Here is a 25,321-nt window from a genome sequence, read left to right as displayed (position 1 = left end):
CCTCCTCCTCCTCCTCCTCCTCTCACCCCCAACACGGAAACACACTGACGCGGGGGGTGGGGGTGGGGGACTGGGGGTGGTGGGGGAAAGAGAGAAAGAGAAGAGACAGTGTAATGGTGTGTATAATTCCAAACGTTTTCTGTAATTAAATAATGTCTTGACGCTAATTAGTTCTAGTTGTTGATAATGCAGCCGGCTTCCCAAATCCCCCGGAATTTAATTAGCAAAATGGATTAATAAATAACAAGGCCAGTGTCTCGCTCGCTGTATCCCCCTGTGGCACCGTAGTTAACTGGGCTCAACTCCCTCAGCCTCGCTACCCACCCGGTGCCCAGTGGCTGGCAGGGGCAGCAGCCAGGCACACACACCACAGCACCGCTGTACTTGTTCTAGATTGGGGAGTATAATAGAGGATATTGTGTTAGATTCGATAGATCCGTACAGGCTAACAAGTGTTGGTTCAGGACGGCTTACTGTGTTAGCCTAGCGGACGGAGGGTCTATCGTTTTGTCCTGGGTCCGACTACCCTTTGATTCATTAGCTTTCTTTATGGCTCACTATGAAAGAAAAACGGTTTAGTTTTGTATTCGAGATACAACCCCCTGGGTTAAAGGGCGCTGAAAATAATCCGTTGGCTCCGTGACAGAGAGAGAACATTGACAGGCTGCTCCATCTCCTGTGGCTTCGGTGGAGCGGAGGGGTCAAGGGCACCAGCCCCCTCCCCCCCCTGTGGCTCGCAAACATGTCTCTGTCCATCTCAGGGATTCAGACCATGACCACCTCCTCTCTGGAACCCACCCCAGCCGCCCCCCAGACACACTTGACCCTTCAACCCATTATACAAGAACAGAGAACAGACTAGAGCTAGCCTCATATAAATAAGTCTATACGCCTAGCGTGCACGGCAGTCATTTCCCCTGGATGATAAACCAGGCGGTCAGTAAAAATGCTCCAGTGACTGACTGCATTATACCTGACTACAGAAAAAGCTCAGTCTCTTTGAAGAAGAAACTAAACTGGCAGAAAATGAATGTTGTATCAGTTCAATATGCGTTGAATATTAAAGCCGGGGTTGATTTTTTCTTTCAGTCCCTTGCATTAAATAAAGATGTTTTGCTATTTCTCACAGTATAATTAGACCACGCCGGTTCCAGTTGCACACACACCCTTCTCACTGTCTGAGTAGAGCGGTGGTGGCGGAGGGAGTCAGGGAGCAGCAGTGGTCCCCTTAGGCTGTGGAAGGCTCTACAGTCTACGCGCGCACGCACGCGCACACACGCACGCACACGCACGCACACACACACACACACACACACACACACAGGCTCCACTGGGTGAAATATTACTGCATTACTGAGGCAGCACCACCCCTCTGAAAAATACTGAATGTCAACCTTGCTTCTGCAGCCCACGGCAGACAGGCAGGCAGGCAGGCGGGCGGGCGCGCAGGCAGGCATAGCAGAGAATAAAATACGTTCTCTCTGTCTCTCTCTCTCTCTGTCTCCCGCTCTCTCTCTCTCTGTCTCCCGCTCTCTCTCTTTCTCTGTCTCCCGCTCTCTCTCTCTCTGTCTCCCGCTCTCTCTCTTTCTCTCTCTCCCTCTCTCTCTCTCTCTCCCTCTCTGCGTCAGATCATACCAGACAGGTGGTGAATGTCCAACTGGATTTTCTCTCCTACGTGATGAATGTGCTGTGTGTTTGCGTAGGTTGCGTGCGCACGGAGGACCGTGTTTTATGTTTTCCGTTCACTGCCTGCCTACACATCACCTGGACGGCAGTAGCACAAATTGGACATACTTGTTGTTTGAATACTTTGTTCTGAAGCCCACTTATCCATACATACACACCCATTTAGCTGGCATGTCTATTCCAGGGAGTACAGGAGCTACTCACACACTCTCCTACGGTATCCCTACTCCGCTGACGTTATTGACTCAGGGGGTGCTGCTGCTGCTGCTGTCTACTGTACATGCTGTGATTAATGGTGTGCACGTAATGGCTGCTATCAATCATGGTCTCGTTAGTGGTGGTTAGTTAACAGAGCAGGCTGAGGTCAGCAGTAAGCCACAGCCACCAAGGTGAAGGAGTTATCGCCCTCTAGGTGTCTTCTGGAATGTCGCCATTAGTAGAAAACGGCTAGCGAGCGGCCGCACGTTGAGTACATCGGAAATACATGCCAGTATTTATGAGGGAGCATAAAAGGACTGTGAGCTCTGAGTAGTTATCGTGTGTGATTTATCGCTGCCTGGGTGTGAGCTAGCCTAGCGGAATGGTAGAACATGGGAAGCGGTTGTGTTGCCAGGTATGCGAAGCGGTTGTGTTGCCAGGTATGCAAAGCGGTTGGGTTTCCCAGGTATGCAAATTGGTTGGGTTGCCTGGGTTGCCAGGTCTGCCGGGCCGGCAAGTGAGCATCTCCTGCTGGAGACTGTTATTTTGATTTGTTCTGATTCTTCGACTCACTAATAACTCCCTATCAAAGGCCAGACATCCGCAGTGTGAAACAACACAGCTCTCTTGCCTCGAAGCAGTGTGAGCATATGGACATCCTTTTCGGGCTGAAATATTTGGAATACTTGGGAGTGTTCCAGAATGTTGTGAATCAGGTCTTTCCTGCTGCTAGGTTACATGGTCATGTGGTCACGTGGCTCCACCTCCTGCCGGCGAGGCCACAGAGGACCGCATACCTCACACCCTCAGGATTCTGTTTATGAGGACAGCCTGACAGATCAGGTCATAGGTCAGACATCCCATCAGCCCCCTGGGGATGATGAAACCTTGCCACCTGAAATGTCTGCGCGCAGCACAGCTGGGAAATCGCCAGGGATGCTGAAAGCCTCTGTTGTCAGTCAGCGGAACCATGACACAAATACCCAGAACACATGAAGGGATGATGACACACATCCGATATGAGTAGGTCCCTCATGCCCACGCACGGTACAATACCGCCGCGAATCAAGACTGAGCCAATGCATAATTATGCAGTGCATGCACTTCCCAGCTGTGACGCTATGAGTCAACACAACACATATGGTCACACTTCATATTAATTTGCCTGCTATACCTGTGTCATAAGTGTAATTACCCTAGTAGCAACATTGTATGAACGTGCTGTTACACCGCAGGTGTACAGTACAGGGGAGGTTTTTAACGCTCAGAGAGAGTCTGCTGGGTGTCAGTGAGCTCCGTTGCCTGACCCGTGGAGAGCTCCAGTGAAGGACCGTGCTCCGTGTGATTGCCTGGCCGTATCCAGAAGAGGAGGCTCTTATCCTGTACAGGGTGGGGGGTCGTTAGTTCTGGATGAGCCCCCACTGTTAGAGTAAACAGGTGGCTCTTTTTCCATCCCCCATCTCTCTCTGAGTTCCTGTAACTAGCGCCGGTGGCGCTGACTCCCCACCTCCGCTCCCGTCCCCGTCCCCATCATCCGTGTCCGTTGCCCGTAGCACGTCCATGCGGTAGAGAGATAACAAGCCCAGATGGCTATGGTTAGTGGTGGAGGACCTGGAGGGTCAGGAAACAGTCTAGGGACACGATGGAAAAGTTGAGGGGAAGTGGAGGAGGACAAGCTGAATACTGATTCTGATTGGCCAGTCTATGGGAGAGAGAGAGAGAGAGAGAGAGAGAGAGAGAGCGATGGATGGATCCATCCGTCCATCCATCCATCCAGGGTTGTAATGGGGACCAGGGAGAGGTTCTTAAAGACCCAGATAGTGTACCGTGTCTGTGTCATTTTCTTCTCCCCTCTAGATCCCCCCAGTGTCTCCGTAGCGAGGCTTAACTAAGCCAAGGTGACTGGTCCTACTGTAGCCTTGTTAGAGTACAATGGTGTTGACAGTGTGACTAGACTGCTGGACCTAGGCATAACGTGACTAGACTGCTGGACCTAGGCGTAATGTGACTAGATTGCTGGACCTAGGCGTCATGTGACTGTATTGATGTGAACCGCTGATGTAAGAATGTAATTAGCAGCCAGAGACCTTGGGATGAATTGGGGCAGCTTTGTGATCTGTGAGACGCGCCTCTTAGACTGCCTCTGATCCTCACATCAATGGAATTTCCACTGCTCAGCCTCTGAGACCACTGGCCTCACAACTGTAACACCCCCCCCCCCCCTCTCTGAGTCCGAACAGGGCTATTGACTCACTGTGAGCACCGCTTCCAGCGTCATCTCACCTTGTACATAAGACAGGCTTTGTGTGTGCTGTGGGTTCATGCATAAACCACAACACAAGCCAATAGGACAGATGGGAAAGCCAGATACCACATCCATCAAGCTCACTTCAAAAGGCCAATGCAATACTCACACACACACACACACACACACACACATGCATATGCATGCACACACACACACACACACACGCACACAAACAGTCTGCCTGACACCAAACACTACAGACAAGGTTTTCAGACACACACACACACACACACACACACACACACGCACACGCACACACAAACCGCCTGCCTGACACCAAGCTACAGACATCTTTTCAATACAGTGAGTTATTGGGGAGAGCGAGGCCTCAACAGAGGTAGGTCCCTGGAGACTGAAGGGCAGTTGCGGGACATAAGCGCTCTTTCCCTTCCGATCCGTTCCATTCCCTTCCTTTCTTTCCCTTCCCGATCCGATCAGAGGGGGACGAGCTGGGCCGCTCGTGGTTCCACTAATCAGCTAAATCAGATAAGGAAATGATTGTGTTGTCATGTCTCGGTGTTGTTTACTTAAGGAATCAGGGATGAATGAATCGGAATTAATGATGGAATCTAGTTAAAAATGTATAATGTGCCTGCCAAGAATAGAGGGCTTTCACGCTGATGGATGATAATGTAAACAACATCCCATCTGCCGGTTATGACAATTTACTACCGCCTTTGTATCTGCGAAGACAAATCGTCTCAACGCCATTAGATCAAAAAAGATCAATCTCCTCCTTCTTTCAACCCCCCTTCTCTCCTCTCCTCTCCTCTCCTCTCCTCCTCCTCTCCTCCTGCTCTTTCCCCCTCCGTCTCCTCTGAGAGACTTTAGATTCTATTTATTCCTCGTGGTTCATTTTAGTTTAATCACACCGCTCCACCAGAGACACCTGGGGATGAGCAAAATTAATGAGTTGGAGGGACGGCTAGCAGATGTATGAGGGAGCGAGGGGCTTTGCGAGGCGTCTGCAGAGAACACCTGCCTAAAAACATCTCCCCAGTCAGTCGCACCGAAAGTAATGAAAGGCGGGAGTGGAGCGTGTCATGTCTGCCTCCGGGATGAGTGATTGCGCCGAACCGTCATCTTCATCACCTTCAAGGAAAGTTCCCTGCGTGGAACCCTCTGCCTCTCTTTCTTCTCCTCGTCACCCCCAGGCTGCCTAAGGCTGCCTGCAGCTGCAGGGCCCCTCAGGAGTAAACACTACAACTCAAGTGCACTAGAGTCACCGTGCTGCGCCGCCACTGGCAGGCCGCGTTTCATACCGGATGATGAAAACGCGGCGATAACCTGGCCGGGTTCGTTCTGAGGATGTGGGAGGAAGGGGGGGTCGTCTTAGTACTGTAAACGTCCCTGGGAAAGAGGCATGAATCCAGTAGTAAGAAGGGACTTCCAGTCAGGCAGATAGTAGGTCCCCTCATCTCTGGGGTCAAAGGTCAGAGACGTGGACCCCCCACTCCCCCCGGGAGATTGTCATGGAGTTGCTGAGGGACACTCTGAGGGTGATTAGACATGGAGGAAGGGGAAGCACGGCGGCTGGCTCAGCTGGGCTGTGTAATTCCATTGTGTTGAATAGTTGTACTGATGTGTTGATGTCCACGGCTAACAAATGGAGGTCGTGTTATCTGTCCTTCCTCCGTGATTGTTGCTAGCTCGCCGCGTCATGAACAGAAGGCCGTTCTTCTCCCTGTGGAATAATTATCACCACGTTGAGCTACAGCCTTAATTAACTCTCAGACGCCACCCCCACACGGCACCGCACAGCGTGTTATGTTAGCCTCTCTACGTGCTTGTAGTCGCAGTTGGACTGTCTGTTCAGAGAGCTACTGTTGAGACTGGATTCAATTTCACCCCAGCGACCAGAGGCGTTTTTTGGGTCTCGATACATTGGGGCTTAGCTCAGCCCACGTTTCGTCGACGGGGGGTTAGGATTGGTCGGGGTGTTAGCAGAGTTCTTGGTTGAGGAGTGGGGGGGCTTGCGCTAAATCGACGGTGATGCGCTAAATTGACGGTGATGCAGGCCTAACGACGTCACTGTCGGCGACACTAGGCAACGGCACCTCAGTTAGGAATACATACAGTAGGCTGTGCCACCTTAATTACCTGTACATTTCAACACAATGTAATGTAAAATGCCCAGGCCAGACAGCTTCCCAATTACTGGTAATGAATATGAATAGGCCTTGTTTTTCCAGAGATAATATGATTCATACTCCGTGTTTACGCCTGTCTACATTAGTCTGTGTCCCGCCTCCCCGTCCCCCTGTCTGTACTGTTCACCAGTCAACTCATGGAGTCAAAAGCCAGTCGTGCTCAGCATAGCCTTGGGTGAAGCTCAGGGATGTTTTCTCTTCAGCTAGCTTCTAGAACGTATCCGACTCACAGCGAGGCAGCTGTGGCTGTCACTCTCCTGGGGCAAATAGAATGGCATTAAACTGTGGACAATCTTATTACCCTCTGTTTTATATGCTCTGTGCTGCTTGGGTGTCCTCCGGCCAAAGTAGTGTTATCACATCTGAGATTGAAGACTGTTGTGAAAGCCAAAGGAAAAAGAAAACATCCTCTTGTTTACCCAGAAGTAGACACAGCCACACATGAACCATGAACCCTGGGGCTAATAAAAGGTGAGTGGCTGGCCAGTGAACAGAACAGTATAACTGTTACAGTATACAGTTTAACTGTGCAGTAGCGTGGCATTTCGCCTAGTTCGGACTTACAGTATGACATCGCTTTCACACAGACATGCAAACACAAACAGTCTTAGCCAACGGAGGAATGGTGCCCTCTGTGTGGCCTTGGAGCATGCAGAATCAGACTCCTTCTCTTTAAAACTCTACAGACTTGTGACCTGTAGGAGTTTCTCACTCTTCAGCCAGGACAGCCAATCAGGTAACAGTATTAATAGCCACTCTGGTTATTAGATGCTGATTTGATGTTGTTATTCTGACAGCGTTAGGCGTGAGGTGCATGTTGCTGGTGTGAATATCAGAATCCTGGAGGAGGAGGAGGAGGAGGAGGATGATGATGAGGATAACGCATCCTGAATTGGGTCACTATAAAACTGTATTCCTCCACTGTGTTTCAGACCTCTTCAGGTGTAAAGACTGCTGGGGTTTGAGATTATTCACTGTCTTCCGGGGTTTTAGCCCATCTGTTTTCAGGTGTGGGTAGGAGTCGTTGACTTGGTTTTGACGTTGTATCCTATTTCGCTCAATTTAAATTGCCATGCATACGGACTACCTTAACCTTAAACTTACAGCCACTTACTACTTACATTTACATTTTTGGCATTTAGCAGACGCCTTATTCCAAAGCGACTTACAATCAATACATTTGAATACTAAGCATGTGAATCAGCAGTCCACTATTCGTTGCAGGAAGAGTACTCTAGCTTGGGCCCTACTTACTACTTGAACTATCTATCTTACTTATTACCTGTACTATTGACACTTCTTTTTGGGGTATTATGCCTAGTGCCAAATTGTCTGGATACTGCTAATTGTATCCTGTCTTATTTGTCACATATGTCCTGTACTATTGTCACTTTTTTTTTAATCTTGATATGCCTATTGCCTTATTGGCTTGTGCTTTAATGTCAGGAACTGAAGCCTCTTACACTTGTGTAATGTGATTCACAGTACACTGTTGAAAAATGATTCGTTTTTGGATGTTTAACAATGTCTAAAAATGTTTTCTCTTCTCTTTCATGTGGACTGATTTCTCCTTCATTCATCACCTCAACACTGCTCTCTCCTCAGGTAAGCAAATAATGCAAGGCCATATTCAGCTAATGAGTGCTATTGAGTGCAGCCTTGGGTGCTAAACTGCTATGCTGTATAGAAATAGAAAAAGTTAATGGAAAAGTGTCTTATAAAACAGTTGCATTGTGACATAATAAAGGGAATAACTCAAAGGATGTTATCTCATGTGGCCTTCTCAATGAACTCATTAGTTCTATATGTTGAACTAATACGTACGACACCCAGCCTTCTGGAAACAGTTTTCATTCAGCCTTTTAGAAACACTCCACTCACCCAGCGTTCCTCTGTGTCTGTCAGGGGGCACACATTGAGTTTTCTCTTCCCGTATAGCTCTTAAATACGTGACCAGGCTTAGGGGAACATGAATTAATTGAATCTGGCCATTTGTTGTTGTTCTTTCAGCTAGTGTGAAAGCATAGTTCATTTTGGCTTCCTTCTGATGGTTTCAGCAGCTCTCTTTGTTACTTGGCAGGCACTTCTCCTTAAAATCCACCAAAATGCTTTTTCTCAGTAGTTTACCTCAACTCTGTATGCTGCGGTGTGGCTGTGAAAAGGCTTTCACGCTCCCTAGCAGTTCCTGGAACAGTTCCTGTGACTCATGCTGAGGCATGGCTGCCCAGAGTGGTAGAGGACATGCCTAACCTGTAAACACCTCTCGGCTGTTTCTGGGAGGAGGACAAAGTGAAATCTCCCAGCAACAGGCAGTTCACAGCACCATTTTGTACATACCCAGTGGTCTGGGGAGAACAGAGGAGAGCAGGGTAATCTGATCTGTGGTCTGTGACCTGTCCAGGCCCTGTCAGGCGGTCATGCTGCAGTTTGGCCTTCTCCTGTCACTACCACTGGCTGGGGTCAGGAACTAAGGCCAGCCCCAGAGAGGAGCTCTCAGTCTGGGGAGGAGGGGGACAGGATGGGAGGGGGCAGCTCCAGAGAGGAGCTCTCAGCCTGGGGAGGAGAGGGATGAGAAGAGGGGCCGAACAGACACACATACAGGCAGAACAGAACATATCTTTTCCCATGAGGCTGAGCTACTCTAGCTAGGCTGATTGCCTTCAAGTACGCCACTGCCACAGACACTCCATAGTGGTGAAGTGGGCACTCCAACATCAATCATACAGTCAAATTGTGAAATCATAGAAAGGCTGACAATCTGCTAATTTGTCTACATTCCTAAGTATGAAGAGTACTCCTGACTATGAAGGACAGTGGGCTTGTATCTGATATTGATAGTCATTGTATTTGAAGTGTTAATCTACCGTAGTTGGGGGTTATCAAGCAGTGGGTCAAAATACAGTACTTGACTGTCACAAGTCACTAAGCCTATGTAGTAGTATGTAGTAGTGTGTTATTACACGTGTCAATACCATCTTGTTGTCATTACAATTACAGCCTCTCTCACCAGACTCATGGGGCTCCATGAGAGTAGAGTACTACTACAGTTACTACAGTGTTACTACACAGGTATGTGGCCTCTCCATGTCACATGGCCAGGAAAAACATCGGGCCCTACCCAGAGGGCCGTTATCAGTCAGCGACACAGACACAGACACAGACTCCTTCTAGCAGAGTGGAGAGAGGCCAGAGGGGGGTATACAAGTCACTGCCTGGTTAGGCATCGGGCACCACCCTGCCCGTCCTAGAAAGGCTCCAGAAAGATTGATGCTCTGCTCTGCTCTGATGGCCTATCTCTCTCCCTCCATCTCCCCATGTCCCGCCATTCACCACCTCCCCCACTTATCATGCCTCTGTACCGCTCAGAGGGCCCCGACGGAGCCTGGCTGAAAACAAGACGGCCAAGCCCATTTGGATGCTTGCTAACCCTCGCTGTCTACCGGTGGGTTGTTTCTTTCTCCAGGCTCCTGTCAAGGGATCTGTATCTTTTGTCAATTACACGCGACAGTCGTTTTTTTTTCGTTTTCTCACTTTGACAGATGCGAGTCTCCCTCCATTCCTTCTTCTTCTTCCGTCTCACTAATTCCATCTCTCTTTCTCTCTCTCTCTCTCTCTCTCTCTCTCTCTCTCTCTCTCTCTCTCTCTCTCTGTGCAGTCACTGCACTCCTTTGCAGTGTAAGTGAACTTCTTGCTCTGTGTGTGCGCCGCATCAAATATTTATACCGCGGTACGTAGGCGGACGAAAGATGCCAAGCGAGAGCCGAACACCGCGGAAGGCAGTTGGATGTTGATTTGAATATGCAGCGTTCCGTTGCTTCATCTGACACATGGTGATGTCATGGCACTGAAGAAGACATGCAGATCTTTGATGCCTTCCCCGAAATCTCCCCTTGTTCATTCATCTTCCTTATTATTTTCATTCAAAGAGACCCCTACAGCATCCAATATCGGCAGCTGTTCCAACAGTAATGCTGTTGGGAATTCAATTATTGTTTTTTTAGTTTATTTCTTTCCCCGTCTCCTGAACCTTTTTTTTTTTTTGTGCATTTTTCCATAACAGTGTTCCCGAATCATAAATCCTACCGTTGTGTTCATTTCACACTCTCCCTCAAAATGATTGTGCCACAGGCACTCGTGGAGGACTGGTATGACTAGCATCAATCATGGCCAGATTTATTAGTCTTTTAGCCCACAGCCACTGTTAGTAGCAGAGATATTGTCGCCTCTTGTTGTGAATGTTTACCCCCCCCTGCCATTCTGCCCGCTTTTTTAAAAAGCAGCCATTTTGTTTATGTTCTCTACCTCCCCTGCCCTTTATCAATTTAAGGGTGTCTCAGGAAGAAAGAGCTGTCTGCTCGGCTTCTTCTGACCCAGTAAAACAAATAAAACGATGTCCCAGGTGTCTAACACGCACGCGACAAGGTTGGCTCCATACATTGTATGAATGAGAGAAGTGCAGTGTTTTTTTCAAAAATCAGTGTTTCTTTCAAAATAATTTTTATTTTGAAGAGTTTCTATGCCTCTCTAACATTGCTTTCATCATCAGCAACACTGCACCACCGTCTTGGAACTAGACAGCACTGTATCCTTGTTTCCACTGTGGCAGGGTCTCTGAGTTTAGTTATAGTCTGGTCTGTTCATAACTCCAAATCACGTTGTTGCTCACGCCTCGTTTGGAGGTCTGCGGAATTTTAGATCATCCATTGGCTTGGATTGACCTGGGTGGAGCGAAGGGAGAATGCGCTCACACTTGTATTGGATGTTCCAAGAAGTAGAAGGGCTGCTTGGTGTTATGTGCGTTGTCTTTCCCGACCAAGTAGGACTATTATAGCTTACATCGTGTGTTGCGAGGGGTCACTCATTTCAAACAGGGTTTCACTCCTTTGTAGATAATTTCTCCAAAGGATTTCCCCAGGCTTTCTGAACTAATTATACTACTTGAGATGGGTATCTGGACCTGTGAGCCTGGCCGCATGTGTGTGTGTGTGCATGTGCGTGCGCGTGCAAGTGTGTGTACTTGCGTAACGCGTGTGTGTGTGTGCGTCATGCTGTGTGTGACGTCAGGTCAGTTATACGTGAGGATGTTTCATATCTCCCAGCCCCCCCCCCCCCCCCCCCCTCTGTTCCGCTGCCCCATCCCTGCTGTTATTAATAGGAGCGCTTGGTACTGAGGCATTTAGTGGTGGGTGGTTATTAGCGAGAGACAGCTCCTCTGTACTCGTTTTATTATTCCTATAATATCCCCCGTGTGGGTCCGGTCCTCGGAGGAGCAGAGGTTGGGAAGAGAAGCCGTTAAGCTGTCAGCCCGTGTGCCAGTGAATAAAACCGCCGTTAAAAACCGGGAGCGTCAGTTCTCCCAGGCCTCTTAATTTACCACCAGACAACTGCCTTGTTTACCTCCTCACAGTTACAAGGTATAGTTCCTCCTGGTCCTCCGTGTATTTGTATTTGCCTGTGATCCGAAAACCTAAACGAAGACCTCAATCAGATCCGAGTTAAATACTAGTGAGAGTGAAGATTAGAATAATTTCCTTTTTTGCACGTCAATGGAGTTCTCAACACCCGGGCGTTGTGAATTAATGTTTGCCTGTAGCGTAATGGCATTTCCTTCGCTGCCTGTAATTGGTTATTGAAAATGTATTCATTTCTCTGAATTAGCGTCTCACTCTCAGCTTCCCCTCCCTGACGGTGGAGTTGATTTTCCCATTAATGTTCTCCGTCACCTTTGCCCGTCCAAGTTCAACGGCTTGGAAGAAAATACTGATGGTTGCCTTGCCTGCATGTCGGCTATGGGGGGATTCATCGGTGGAATATCAGGGGGAGGTCAGGCCTTGCGTCCGTGCAGATGCTCCATCCATGGTGTTCCCCAGGAGGGATGTGGCAGGACCCCCCCCCCCCCCCCTGCTACCCTCCTCCTCCTCTGGCCTGGCGTAGGTGGGTGGTCCCCTGGTCCAAATGGGCAGGTAACCTCTGGCTGATCCAATGATGAGTCCTTCTAGTTCACACCGGCGCCAATAGAACCCTCCAACTCTGGTACCTTGCCAGAGCTCCAAGCCTGAGTCTTTCTGTGTGATTGGTCAGTGGTCAGTCACAGCACTTAATAAGATGCTGATTCTATGTTTGGTGCTTCCCTTGTCCTTCATTGACCCCCCTCCCCCCCACCCACCGTCCAGACGCCTCCCCTGGCCTGTGGCTGATGTGTGTGTGGGGTCAGTTGACATGAAGCTGCTGTCCAAGACACACAGACACGCACACACAAACTTGGGACTGAGACACTGAGAAACAGAAACAGCAGCAGCAGCAACACTGATACAGCCATCTGTCCAACAACTCACAGACAGATCCTTAATCCCCTCAGAAGTATCCCTGGTCTCCTCTCTGAAAGCGCTGGTTCCTCCCTTTCTCTTCTTCCTTTTTATCTCAATTGTCATAAACAATTCTCCTAATTTTTTCTCCCAAAAAAAGGCGACAGTTGTGGTTGTCGTTTATCGTTTGATCACTGTCTTAGCGTAACAGTTGCACGGTTGCAAATAGCAATAATAATAATAATCTGTTAACCATATGGGAAAACGCTCAGTTCCTGGCATTGTGTGCCTAATGGATTCTGTGTTCCTGTGTAGCGGGGGGGGGGGGGGGGTGAAAGTTCACCTGTCTTCCACCAACTAACGAGGTGCTCCCTCCCTGCATCTTAACAGAACCAGATGCATTCTGGGACAGCCTTCCTCCTCCCCTCCCTCCCCCCCCTCCCCCCTCCTCCCTCCCCCGCCGGCCCGTCTCCCCTGCTCCCCGTGTACGAACGCAGAGGCAGGCGAGGGCGCCGCGAAGCGTGAGAGGAGCAGATGCCGTCGTACGCGCTTCTCTAGCCGAGCTAATCAGGAGCCACCACCTGTGTGATGATTGGTATTAATCGGCTATTTTAATTGAAAATCAGGGGTTGTGCTGCTAGAGACATGACTGTCTCCCTCAGTGTGTTCGAGGCCTCAGTCGCCATAATGAACCCCCCCCCCCCCCCCCCGAATCCCTCCCCCTCCCAAACACCTGCTTCCTGACAGGCCCTTTAGTCACACTGGGAAGTCGCAAATACACACAAGAACACAGGCGATGGCACAGACGTCCCCCAAGGTGGGCTTCTGTCTCGTTTGACGCCAGAGAACGACTGATATCGTTTTCATAATCACTGTTTCACTGAATGATGACTGCTCCTGTGGCAACTATTGTATGAAGACACTTTAAATAAAGCCTGGTTTGACTTGACTTGACATGTGCAGGCCACTCTCTCTCTCCCTCCACCACCCCCCCCACTCTCTCTTTCTCTCCGACTGAGCCCGGTCCTCGAGCTCTCTTCCAGTCAGTGCTAATCCTGCTCTAAAATATTTCCAGGGAAAAGAGGATTATTTTGTAGAGCGCTGTGAATTTCAGCACAGTATCACTCCTCACACTTAATTAAATGCATTGTTGTCTTCCTAACGCCTGCCATTCCTCCTCCCTGGGATATGTGCTCCAGTAATTTAGGAGGCAGGTTGGTGTCATTAAGGCTAATGGATTCTCCTCACCTGAGTAGGCCTTTCATCCTCCTCTGTCGTGTTTCAACAATACCAGGAAAGACTGGAGGATGAACATCAGATCCTAGAGCACACACACACACACACACACACACACACACACACACACATATACCGTATATACCAGGGGTAGCCAACACGGTGCCCGCGGGCACCTGGTCGCCCGCGGGCACCTGGTCGCCCGCAGAGACCACGCGAGTCGCCCGTAGGGCAAGCTCTAAAAATAGCGCTATTTACCATGAAGGTCCCTTTAAAACACGGGTCTCCAACACGTCGCTCGCGAGCTACCTGTAAAAAAGATGCAGCCTTCCCCCAAAAAAATCACCCTGGAAACCTTTTCCAATTTCAATCCCTTACTAATGTCCCACCCCCTCCAACACAAAAAAAGTATATCAGCTGTCAATCAAATTGCTACCGTCTGTCAAGACGTCGTCACGTCACTGTCCCAGCGCTGGAGAATAAAAAAAATGTTTTGCAAGTGTGCGCGCGAGATGAGTTTTTGCAGGATGAGATGTCAGCAGATGAAAGTAAGCAAGTTGAAAACGTTAGCAAATATACTTGCTGAGTGTTCTGACAGAGAAAGGTTGTTATTATTGTGACTAGTGTCTGATTATAGTTCCATGGTGTCAAAGAACTAGCTAGCTAGCTAGCTCAGAGGTGATGAGATGAGCTAGTCTGCTGCACACTTGCCAGCTAAAGAGCTAACTGGAGGCACTTTATTATTTTACTTAAAGTAGATAAACAATCTTTCTTATTCTGCTAGAATTGGGCTTCATGGTAATACCATAATGGTATATTTACAGTACATGGACAGTGGATTGAAGCATTGGCACAACCCTCACTCATTGGAAATGTCTGTTTTCTATAGATGGATATACAATTTATTTTTCAGCAACCCAATATTCAATTCGAATTATGTTATGAATTGATATGGATCAATGTATACCTCTTATTAAATTATAAATACTCTGGTTGTTATGTTTGCCTTTTGGTTGACAGCAAAAGAGGAGGATAGAGAAGGAGAGAGAGCAGGATGGTGTCGGCACACCAAAGAGAGAGAGCAAGAACCAGGTGAGAAAGTGGACAGGTAGTCAAGACCACATTATGCCACAGTCCATGCCACCCCCTCCCCAAGGCAGCAAACTTAGGGGAAACACTGAGAGCAGATAGCTGAACTGTTCAGTGTCAAGCCTGGAGAAATGGAGATGGAGGTTATAAAGCTCCAGAATAATGTCCAGCTACAATCGCAACAACATTCACAACATTTCTGGAGCCTGGTAGACCCAGAAAACTATAAGAATATTCACCAAGCAGCCCTGAAAGTATTTGTTGTATTTGGCTCTACATACCTTTGAGAATCAGATTTTTCTGATATGAATGTAATGAAATACTACTAGGCCTACTACTTCTGAACAAGACTGACAGATGAGCATCTAAATGACTCTATAAGAGTGAACCTAAGTGGATACACTCCAGCATACACAACTCTTGTAGACTCCATGCAGTGACATTCATCTCAAGTGTAGGAATGAGTGAATGCATTATTACACACATGCACACATTTTTTTGAAAGAGACAAAAGAAGAAAAAAATACTAATGTTTTCTGACTGAAAAAACTAGAAAAGGTGAATGCACTTATTACACACATGTGGACCATACAATTATAAGCTTTTGATATGTGAATGGAGGTGATGTGATACATTGATATATGGATACAGAATATACTGCTACTACTATAGTGAGCTTACACATTGACATTTGAAACAGAGCATGCTAGTGAAGAATTTCAGAGTGTTTTGATACGTTATGTGAATGAATGTAAGTAATAAGATAACATTTTTTCAAAGTAGCTCTCGGATGAAAAAAGGTTGGAGACCCCTGGTATATACACTATGCACACACACTGTTGTGTGCTGAAATGTCAGTGAGTGCAATGCTCCTTGTTAGAGCCAATGCCATTGTAGTATACAGTTCATGGCATCCACTGATACCATATCATCATTCATACCATCCCTTCCATCCAGTTCCATTATGGAATTGTTATTTTTCTTTAAGCGTGGCCCTACTGTTCAATATTGTCATACAGTAAGAGCTTCACACCTGTTTAGGTCAACGAAGGCTGATCTTCATAACAGGCATAACAGCTCAAACGTGGAGTTGTCCTCAAAAGGGTGACATTGTTCCTCTCACCGTTACCCCACGGCCCCAAAGTCCTAATGCAGTTGACTAGCATGTCACTGTCAAGAGCAGCTCTGACTCACATAAGTGGATACTGTTGTTCCACTGGTTGTCTCGTTGAGTTATGCAGGTACGCATTTACACATTTTACACTTCAGTCATTTAGCAGACGCCTTGATCCAAAGCGACTTACAATGACTCCATTTGTCTACGTAAGTGAATCGTCTATCCATCAGTCATCGCAAGAAAAACAAATCTATCCCAGGGGGCCGTTGGCAGTCACTCCCACGACACTTCACCTTGGACGACAAGACGAGACAAGGCCACATCGGCCTGTATGGCACCGTCCAGGACAAGCCTCTCTCTCAGCACGCCCAGAACACTGTGACATAGCCCTCCTCCACTGTAACGTCTTATCTTTCCATATTAATAGGAGAGAGGGCGCTGGAGCGGCTGTATAGCAGAGCGAGGCACTCTGCCTGGCGATGACATGGTAAGGCTTTCAGCTGTCAACCGGGAACCTTCAGGAGAGTGTGAGCAGAACACAAAAGGGGGCCAGCTTCTCTCTCTCTCTCTCTCTCTCTCTCTCTCTCTCTCTCTCTCTCTCTCTCTCTCTCTCTCTCTCTCTCCTCTCTCTCTCCCTCTCTCCGGCACAAACGCGCACCCGCTCTCGAATCTTGTATCCCTGGCAGACCGCCGTCTATGTGGCTTGCTTGACAAAGAGGCTCTCTCGCAGCACCATTGGGGATGTACTCACACGCGCACAGACACGTGCACACAGACACACACACACAAACACACACATACACACAGACGGGTACACACGCGCACACACACACACACACACACACACACATTATACAATACACACACTCTCTATCTCTCTCCATCCCTCTCCCTCTCTCATCCTTTCATACTCGTATGAACCCAGACCCTACAGTATGTATACCCGGTGTCACTCCAGTTCAAACAACTCCCTCATATCCCCTTGTGATGAGTGTGCTATTAGCTGAGAGATGAACAGCAGGCAGGCGCACACTCATCAGAAGCTTCCGAGAAAGAATACCAATTCTGTTACTGACATAAGCTGGGAGAGGGGTGGGATAATATCCGTCTCATCACAACATGCAGTGTGTAATACTCATCAGACATCAGCTTGAGTGGCCCTTTCTGTGGTCAGGCCTGATTAGGAACCGGGGAATGTGTTTGTGTGTGTGTGTATGCGACTGAGCGTGTGTGTGTGTGTGTGTGTGTGTGTGTGTGTGTGTTTGTTGAATAGGACTTTATCTGACCCACTCTGTGGCTGGCTGCTTTGGCCCAGATTTGCATTCCATGCTTATGATGGATGCTGCCCCCCCACTGTGCATTCCTATGGGGGCGTCCTACCCCATGCAGCTGTGTGTGTGTGTGTGTTTCTGTGTGTTCCTCTGTGTGTGTGTGTGCGCGTGTATGTGTGGAAGAGAGAGTGATGAAGGCCACTCCCCCCCCCCTCCCATGGTGCAGTCCTACCCCATGCAGCTGGGTGTGTATGTCCCATGCACGTGCGTGTGACTCACCGCTCCCCAAAGCCGTGACCACCACCGCCACACATGGAGTTAATCACCGTCCCAACCCTGACCCCCCGGATCGCCGAGCGATCCTCCAAGCCATCTATGACATCATACTAACAACAAGGGTTCAGGGCCAAGCCGAGGGGAGTGGGCTGCTCCGCTGTTTTATCAAAGACAGCCTGTCCAGCTTAGCACCAGTCCCTTGTCTGCTCACACTGAATCATCGGCATTCAACCGGTCCCCTGCCCATTCACACTCCGATGACTCATCTCATTCAACCTAGCCTCCGCTTCACTCAGCCTTCGTTAGACATGCACTGGTACGTATACTGTACATTAGCTGAAAAGCCCAGTGTCTGCTCCTCAAAAGGGGTTGAGGAGACGATAGGCACTTATACACACTCTAAAAGTGATATCATGTAATGATAAAGCACTCATGTTTAGTATTTTGGCAGACAATCCTTTGCATGCCATACCTGCCTGAAGTCTGCGAACGTACTGACCCCGCCAGACACTGGGTATCTTCTCTGGCGATGCTCTGCCAGGCGTGTACTGCAGCCATCTTCAGTTGTTTGTTTGTGTTGAGGTCGTTTTGGCCTGAAATGTAATCACCCAGGAAATCAAATGCACGTTGAATTGGATTTCAAAACTAAAGATTGGCCAGTCAAGAACGTTCTGCTTTTTGGCCCTGAACAATTCCCTAGTTACTGTGGCAGTCTGTTTGTGGTCATTATGTTGCTCCATCATGCAGCGCCGTCCAATTAATTTGGAGGCATTTGCTTGTTCTCCAGCAGACAATATGTTTCTGTGCTGTTCAGAATACTGCTGTCAGCAGCAGTAGCGTGATCAGTGTTACAACACGTTAGCCTTGGGCAGATCCTTTTGTCTCTGGTACATGATGATATTCTCTTCTTATCTGACCTCAAGACCATTTTCCAGACCGCTGCAGGCTTTTTACAGCAAACTGTAACCTAACCATCCTTTTTGAGGTTAACTACTGTAGTGGATTATACCTTCCAGTGAAGCCTCTGTAGTCTGGTTGGTGACATATTCTGTGGATGGTGTGACACATTCATACCGGCCTCTTGAACAGTGTTCCTGATCTGTGGGACAGTTGTTATTTCTTTCCTTAACCCGTCGGCGAGCCCTAGCGCTATGCTAATTGTCTTGCCCTGTATACTTCCTCTGTTCGAATGAATGGTCTTTATTGTCATTGCTATAGTACAGGTACCAAACAACGACATTTGGGAGGGGGGGCTCCCCTGGTGCTAGGAAAGAAAAAAAAAGGGGGGAAAAACAAGAAGGGAAAGGAGCTGGTTTACATAAATAAAGGCTATGTATCCACTATACTATACTGTACAGATAAAACGACTAGGGTTGTCATATTGCACATAGTGTTATTGCACATTCATTTAAAGTGTCGCAGTTTGCAGGCTTGAAATGTACACATTTGTGCCTCAGCACTACACCAGATTTTTTCAATCCTCTGTTCCTATGTGTTTACGTAGGTAGTCATGTGTTACATCCTCTCAAAGCTATGATTCTTGCGCGTCGAGCCAAATAATCCATCTCAAGATACAATCACAACAGCAGGAACATTGCATTTACTCCAGATAGTTCAAGAGCAGCTTTCAATTTACTTTGGGTATACATTGGATAGGCGTTTTAGGCTAATTATACAGGAATGGTACTTGTGGTGAGGATTCTTCTGTCATCCTCTGTGCCTTCCTTGGCCTACCAGCCCATTTGAGATTGCTGAGCTCACCAGTGCTTTCTCTTCTGTTTTTAATGATGTTACAAACCGCTGAGTCTAACATTTTGGCTATGTTTCTGATTGATTTTCCTGACATTTCAGCCCCTTCAATCTTCCTTATCTTGGCAGGCACCAATAGCAGACTCCAAAGCCTAGAATCAATTGTAGACAGCTCTCTTATGCCTTCACAAATGATGTGACGGAACACACCTGACTAACCCCAAACACCTGTGAAGCCAATTTTACAATACTTTTGGTGCCCTGAAATAGGGGGACTAGGTATAAAAAGGGTTGTAATTTCTAAATGGTAAAACCAATCGGAAATAGGAAACATTGAATTAAAGCTGAGAATCTCAACTGTAACCTTGTAGTATTGTTTTAGTTCAACTGTTGGAGTATAGAGCTAAAAGAAGACAAAATGTTTCCTATTTCAAAAATACTTGGAGTGCACAGTATAGTGATAATAGTATAATTGAAGTCCCAATCGCAGTGCACTACAAAGCCCCCAAATCTTCTGTTCAAATGGATTCTAGACCATAGTGGAGATTTTGCTGTGCTGGTCTCCATGCCCCGAGCCAAACACATGCCTTCATCTGTCAGCGCTCCTGTGATGTGTACACTTGGCTGTGTTGGGAGACAGGCTCTTGGCTGGTGGTCACACATGAGCGAATGTTCTCCCTCCTCCAAAAACAACAGCGGAACATGCAGATGTTCCTCTCGATGCCTCGATTCACTTCTCCGGACTCATCCGTCACCATTCATGTGAAAGTGTTTATTAAACCGCTAACATCTGTTAAGGGAGAGCGCAGAACGAGAGATTTGATTCGGTGCTGCGCTCCGACAACGTTGTGGCATCATTCCGTAAGTTCTCTTCCGTCTCCTCTTCTCCTCCCCTCCTAACTTCTGTCCCCGTCAGTAAAGCCGGTCTCTCATCCGGTGAATGACTGATCAGCCTGCCGTCTCTCTCTCCTTCCTATCTTCCCTCTCTCCTCTCCTCCACGCCCGTGTCTCCCAGCTCATCGAACCGCCCGATTGTGTGCCTTTCGAAGGGAAAACCGATAAATCACGGGGCTAAATGTCAGTGTCCACTCGCTCAGCAAAGTCTGCAAGCCCCACTACCCTGCCTCTCCCCCTCCCCCTCTCCCCCACCCCTCCATCTCTCTTAAAGCACCCCCCCCGCCCCCACACACATACACACACACCCACACACTCTCCCATCATATGACTGATGCAGGCTGGACACAGGGCTCCACCCCTCAGTGGTACTGATGATTGAGGCCCAGTCAGCGCCAGCCAGCCCGCTCATTTCTCTGATAGGAGCGTGCCCTGCCCTGTGCTGCGTGGTGCCATGGCCCACGCTGGGAGCCCTGGTGCTGTGGTTCTCCCGCGGTCTACACATGATGGATGGCTGTAATGTAGGAGAGTGGTCCCAGCAGAGGCAGAGGCACTGACCTCCTGGAGGTGGACGCGCTGGTGTGTTAGTGGAGTGAGTGGATGGATGGATTGATAAATGCACCAGGCAGCTTACAGCATGGAGAGGAGGAGAGGTTATTGTGTACCATGCTCCTACACACACACACGCGCACACACACACACACACACACACACGCAGGCACACATGCAGTTCGCTCTCTATCTCTGGCACGCACACACACACACACACACACACATACAGGCACACATGCAATGACACAACTCGCTCCGTACAGTATCCCCCACACATACACATACACTCACACACACACACACACACGCACATACACAGGCGCTGTAAACTCTTCATGATCATCCCTCGCAAAAACGGTATTGTACATTTACCCACGTGTCCAATCTCTCCCACACACATTCCCAGCTGGGTGTTTACACCAGCCTCTGTTCTCACTCCAACAATGAGCTGTAGGCTGCTGTGACTGTTCCTTCACCTCACACACACACTCACACACACACACACACACACACACACGCACACACACACACGATGACACAAACATACAATACAGATGCACACAGGTGCACAGTCATGGACACAACACAAACCAATCAAATATTGTTCATATTTATCCCCATGTGGACTATCTCTCCTACACACATCCCCCCAGCCACTTATATATGTACCAGCCTACAGGAGACTCTGTTCTCCCTCAAACGATGAGGCGGAGTGCTGAGGCCTGAGATGAGATCCTGAGTTGAGGCTGTGAGCTGAGGCCCTGAGTTGAGGCTGTGAGCTGGCGTTTTAGGACCCGCGTCCAGGCAGGTGCGAGGTCAGCCCAGCAAGAGAAGACGCACATCCAGGCCAGAGCTGCAGCTCCTGTGGCTCAGGCATCCCCCCACAGTGCCTCGTCCTTCACCGATAACACCCATACTGTACCTGCACGTGCCCTGCTACTGGTACTGCTACTGGTACTACCACTGGTACTGCTACTGGTACTGCTACTACCACTGCCACTGGTACTGCTACTGGTACTGCTACTGCTACTGCCACTGGTACTGCTACTGGTACTGCTACTACCACTGCCACTGGTACTGCTACTGCTACTGGTACTGCTACTGTTACTGCTACTACCACTGCCACTGGTACTGCTACTGCTACTGCTACTGGTACTGCTACTGGTACTGCTACTGTTACTGCTACTACCACTGGTACTGCTACTGGTACTGCTACTACCACTGCCACTGGTACTGCTACTGCTACTGCTACTGGTACTGCTACTGCTACTGGTACTGGTACTGGTACTGGTACTGCTACTGGTACTGCTACTGTTACTGCTACTACCACTGCCACTGGTACTGCTACTGGTTCTGGTTCTGGTACTGCTACTGGTACTGCTACTGGTACTGCTACTGTAGGGCTGGACGACACACGCTCTAAACGACTTGTGATACTGTAAACAGATTGTCTCGTGGCAATGAAATGTTCTACATATGAAATATCATGCCTCGGAGTATTGTTAGATGGGTTTTTAATATCGTCACCATTAGATTATGCCCCTACGCACACACACCCCTTTCTGACACATGCTGGTATCACCAGGGTCGGTTACAGTCAGTGGAGCTTCCTGTCTGGGTTACCATGGTGAATCAGTGGTTTTACGAGTTCTCTCTGTGTTTGTCCCTCTCCAGGGGTCTGCCTGATGCATTGGTGGGGGTATTGTCATTGACAGCCCAAGTTATTGAGGCTAAGAGCACAGTGCACTTTTCCTTTCCCTGCGAAAATCCTAATATATATCGAGCTGGGAAACTATTACAGCCTGAGGCAGAACAACCGATGTTTAACACTACAACCTCCGACCCCTCATACCTTACCCTACTACCCCAGAGTGATGTCAAGGGACATCCTTTGTTTGACGCTACTGCTTTCAGTGTCATCGTTGCTTTAGATCAATACCATGCAAAACCAATGCACTGGTTTGGGTTAAGTCAGGACTTCAGAGTCATTCGAATACCCCACGGTTGTATTTGAAGAGAACATGCTGTAGGACCGATCTCAGGTCTGTGAGTGCTTTCCTAACCCTTGTGTGTGTGTTGTCTGTGATATGGCAGAGCTGTAAGGACAGGTTTAACGGACTATGGATGTGGAGAAGTTGGCTTTTCACTCTTTCGGTGCTCTGACATTTCTTAAATAACTGGATTCTTTGACACATTCAGTCATATTGAATGTCAGATGTCTGTTTGAATGTGTTTGAACCGAGACGGACTGAGGTTGTCGAAGTTGGCTTTTTGCTCTTTTGATCCTACAACATTTCTTCAATAACTGGATTCTTTTCCACATTCATGTAATTCATATTTAATGTCAGCTCCAAATGGATGTGCTTAAACCTGTAGGAAGTATCCAAGTATCCATCTCCAGTCAGACATTACGAGTCCCTGGTCTCTCTCTCTCTCTCTCTCTCTCTCTCTCTCTCTCTCTCTCTCTCTCTCTCTCTCTCTCTCTCTCTCTCTCTCTCTCTCTCTCTCTTTCCTCGCCACGGTACACAGGATGTAAAAAGGACTTATGTAAAAGATAATGAAGATGGGAGAGGAGATTGTTCTGCTCTGTTTTGATCTCCCCTCCTCTCTCTCTCACATCTCAGTGAGTGTGTGGGCCACACGAGGCGAGGTGTCAGTGGAGAGATGGGGCTTCAAATCCCTGATAGCATCCTGGCAGGCCTTTGATGAACCAGAGTGCAATGGGGAGCATCTGTCTCCAGATTACACTGAGGTGTGAAAACACAAAAGACCAGCCCAGACAGTACACTCCTCTTTTCTCCTCCATTCTTACTCCTGTTTCATAAGGCTGTTTCATCTGGCCCCAATGCTACACAGGGAGGTTAGATGCAAGAGGCATGAATTATCGATTGGGAAATCCAGGGGAACTGTCTGATGCTCTGTGATGAGAGGAGAGGTGGAGATATTGGGAGAATTGGAAAAGAGAGAGACAGAGAGACAGACAGAGAGAGTGACAGAGACAGAAAAGACCTCCATATCCTGGTCTCTTCATGCATGTCCTCTCAGGCGTTCTCCCATGCATGATTTCAGCATAGCAGCCTGAAGCTGGAGGATGTAAAAGAGAGAGAGAGAGAGAGAGAGAGAGAGAGAGAGAGAGAGAGAGAGAGAGAGAGAGAGAGAGAGAGAGAGAGAGAGAGAGAGAGAGAGAGAGAGAGAGAGAGAGAGAGAGAGAGAGACATCCTGGTCTCTTTGCCCTTGTCCTCACTCGCTGGCTCTCTTCCCATGCGTAGTCTCCTTTCACCCCAGATTAATGCCATCCTGTCCCTGAGCTGGGCTGGTGGGCGATTAGGGGGGGGGGGGGGGAATGTCCCAGCACTAAGCAACAGATGCCTCTGCTCATTATGGTCTGTGCTGCTGCTACCAACATGCCTGTGTCGTTACTGCTGTTGGTTCCTGTTTCTGACATCGACTGTAACCCTGTGTGGAGGCACGGCCGTGCTCCTTGGGGGTCCGCTGGCTGTTCTGTCTCAGTTTCAGGCCAGGGGTCCTTGGTTTCAAGGTTCTAGGGTTCCTTGGTTCCAGGGTTCTAGGGTTCCTTGGTTCCAGGGTTCTAGGGTTGGAGGAATATCCTCCATCGTCACTCCTCCCCCACGCAGCCCAGCATCAGAGGACAGCCATACTCATGGGTCATGATTTAAGTCAGACAACTCCCATACGACTGGTCATTCTGAAGACTATTTATGGAAGAGTACTAGACCTCCGGATCGATACCTTTTGAAATTCCACAGTGAACCTGTGTCCTTTCGATGTTGACCATAGAGGAGGGGGTCTATGTTGCAAAGTGAGGGTTTGAGGAGAGTATAATGATGATCTAATCTCATTCAGAGCGGACAGTATGACCTGAAGGCTGCTGTGACTGTTCCTTCACCTCAGAATGTCCTGTCCTCTCAGAAAAACACGCACGCACACGCACAGGACGTACACTCACATATGCATGGACACTCTTCTCTCTCACACACACACACACACACACACACACACACTCACACACATACAGTCCATCGTGAGGCACAGCTGCCTTTCTGCGTTTGAACTATTTTCAAGGGTCTCGATCAAAGGCGACACATGAAATTGGAAACAACAACGGGTTTGGTCCTCAAACGTCACCTCCGACGTCCTCGATTTACCTAACCACATGCATCCCGTCTACGTCTCGGGCTCCGCATGACATCAGACCTGTTTGTTGCTTCTCTTCAGGCCCCCCTACCAGGTAGATGAGAGGAGAGTGAGTCACCAGAACCACATTCTCCTCAATATGAGTTGCTGAGTGCTCCCATCACACAGAGAGCCTTCGATAGGACCGGTTTCCAGGCAGACTGTACTGTAATCAAGAGCGTATCGTACGTGACGTTTCAGACGTGCTCGCCAGCTGAATGACAGAGTGACACAGAGGGCCAGTCACAAACTGTACGGGTGTTCCGTCATTATAAGCCGTTTGGGTATTTGTGGAT

General features: G+C 48.5%; 1 protein-coding gene across 1 annotated transcript in view; it reads left to right on the top strand.

Annotated features, from left to right (window-relative positions):
- magi3a (membrane associated guanylate kinase, WW and PDZ domain containing 3a) overlaps positions 1-25,321 on the top strand; it is a gene marked incomplete at its 5' end in the record, with an annotated part of 142,019 nt that overhangs the window by 47,653 nt on the left and 69,045 nt on the right.

Source organism: Nansenia antarctica, assembly GCF_963989245.1.
Source record: "Nansenia antarctica genome assembly, chromosome: 6".
NCBI lineage: Eukaryota > Metazoa > Chordata > Actinopteri > Argentiniformes > Microstomatidae > Nansenia > Nansenia antarctica.
Note: the sequence above shows the minus strand (reverse complement) of the source record. Positions and strands in the feature narration are given on the sequence as shown.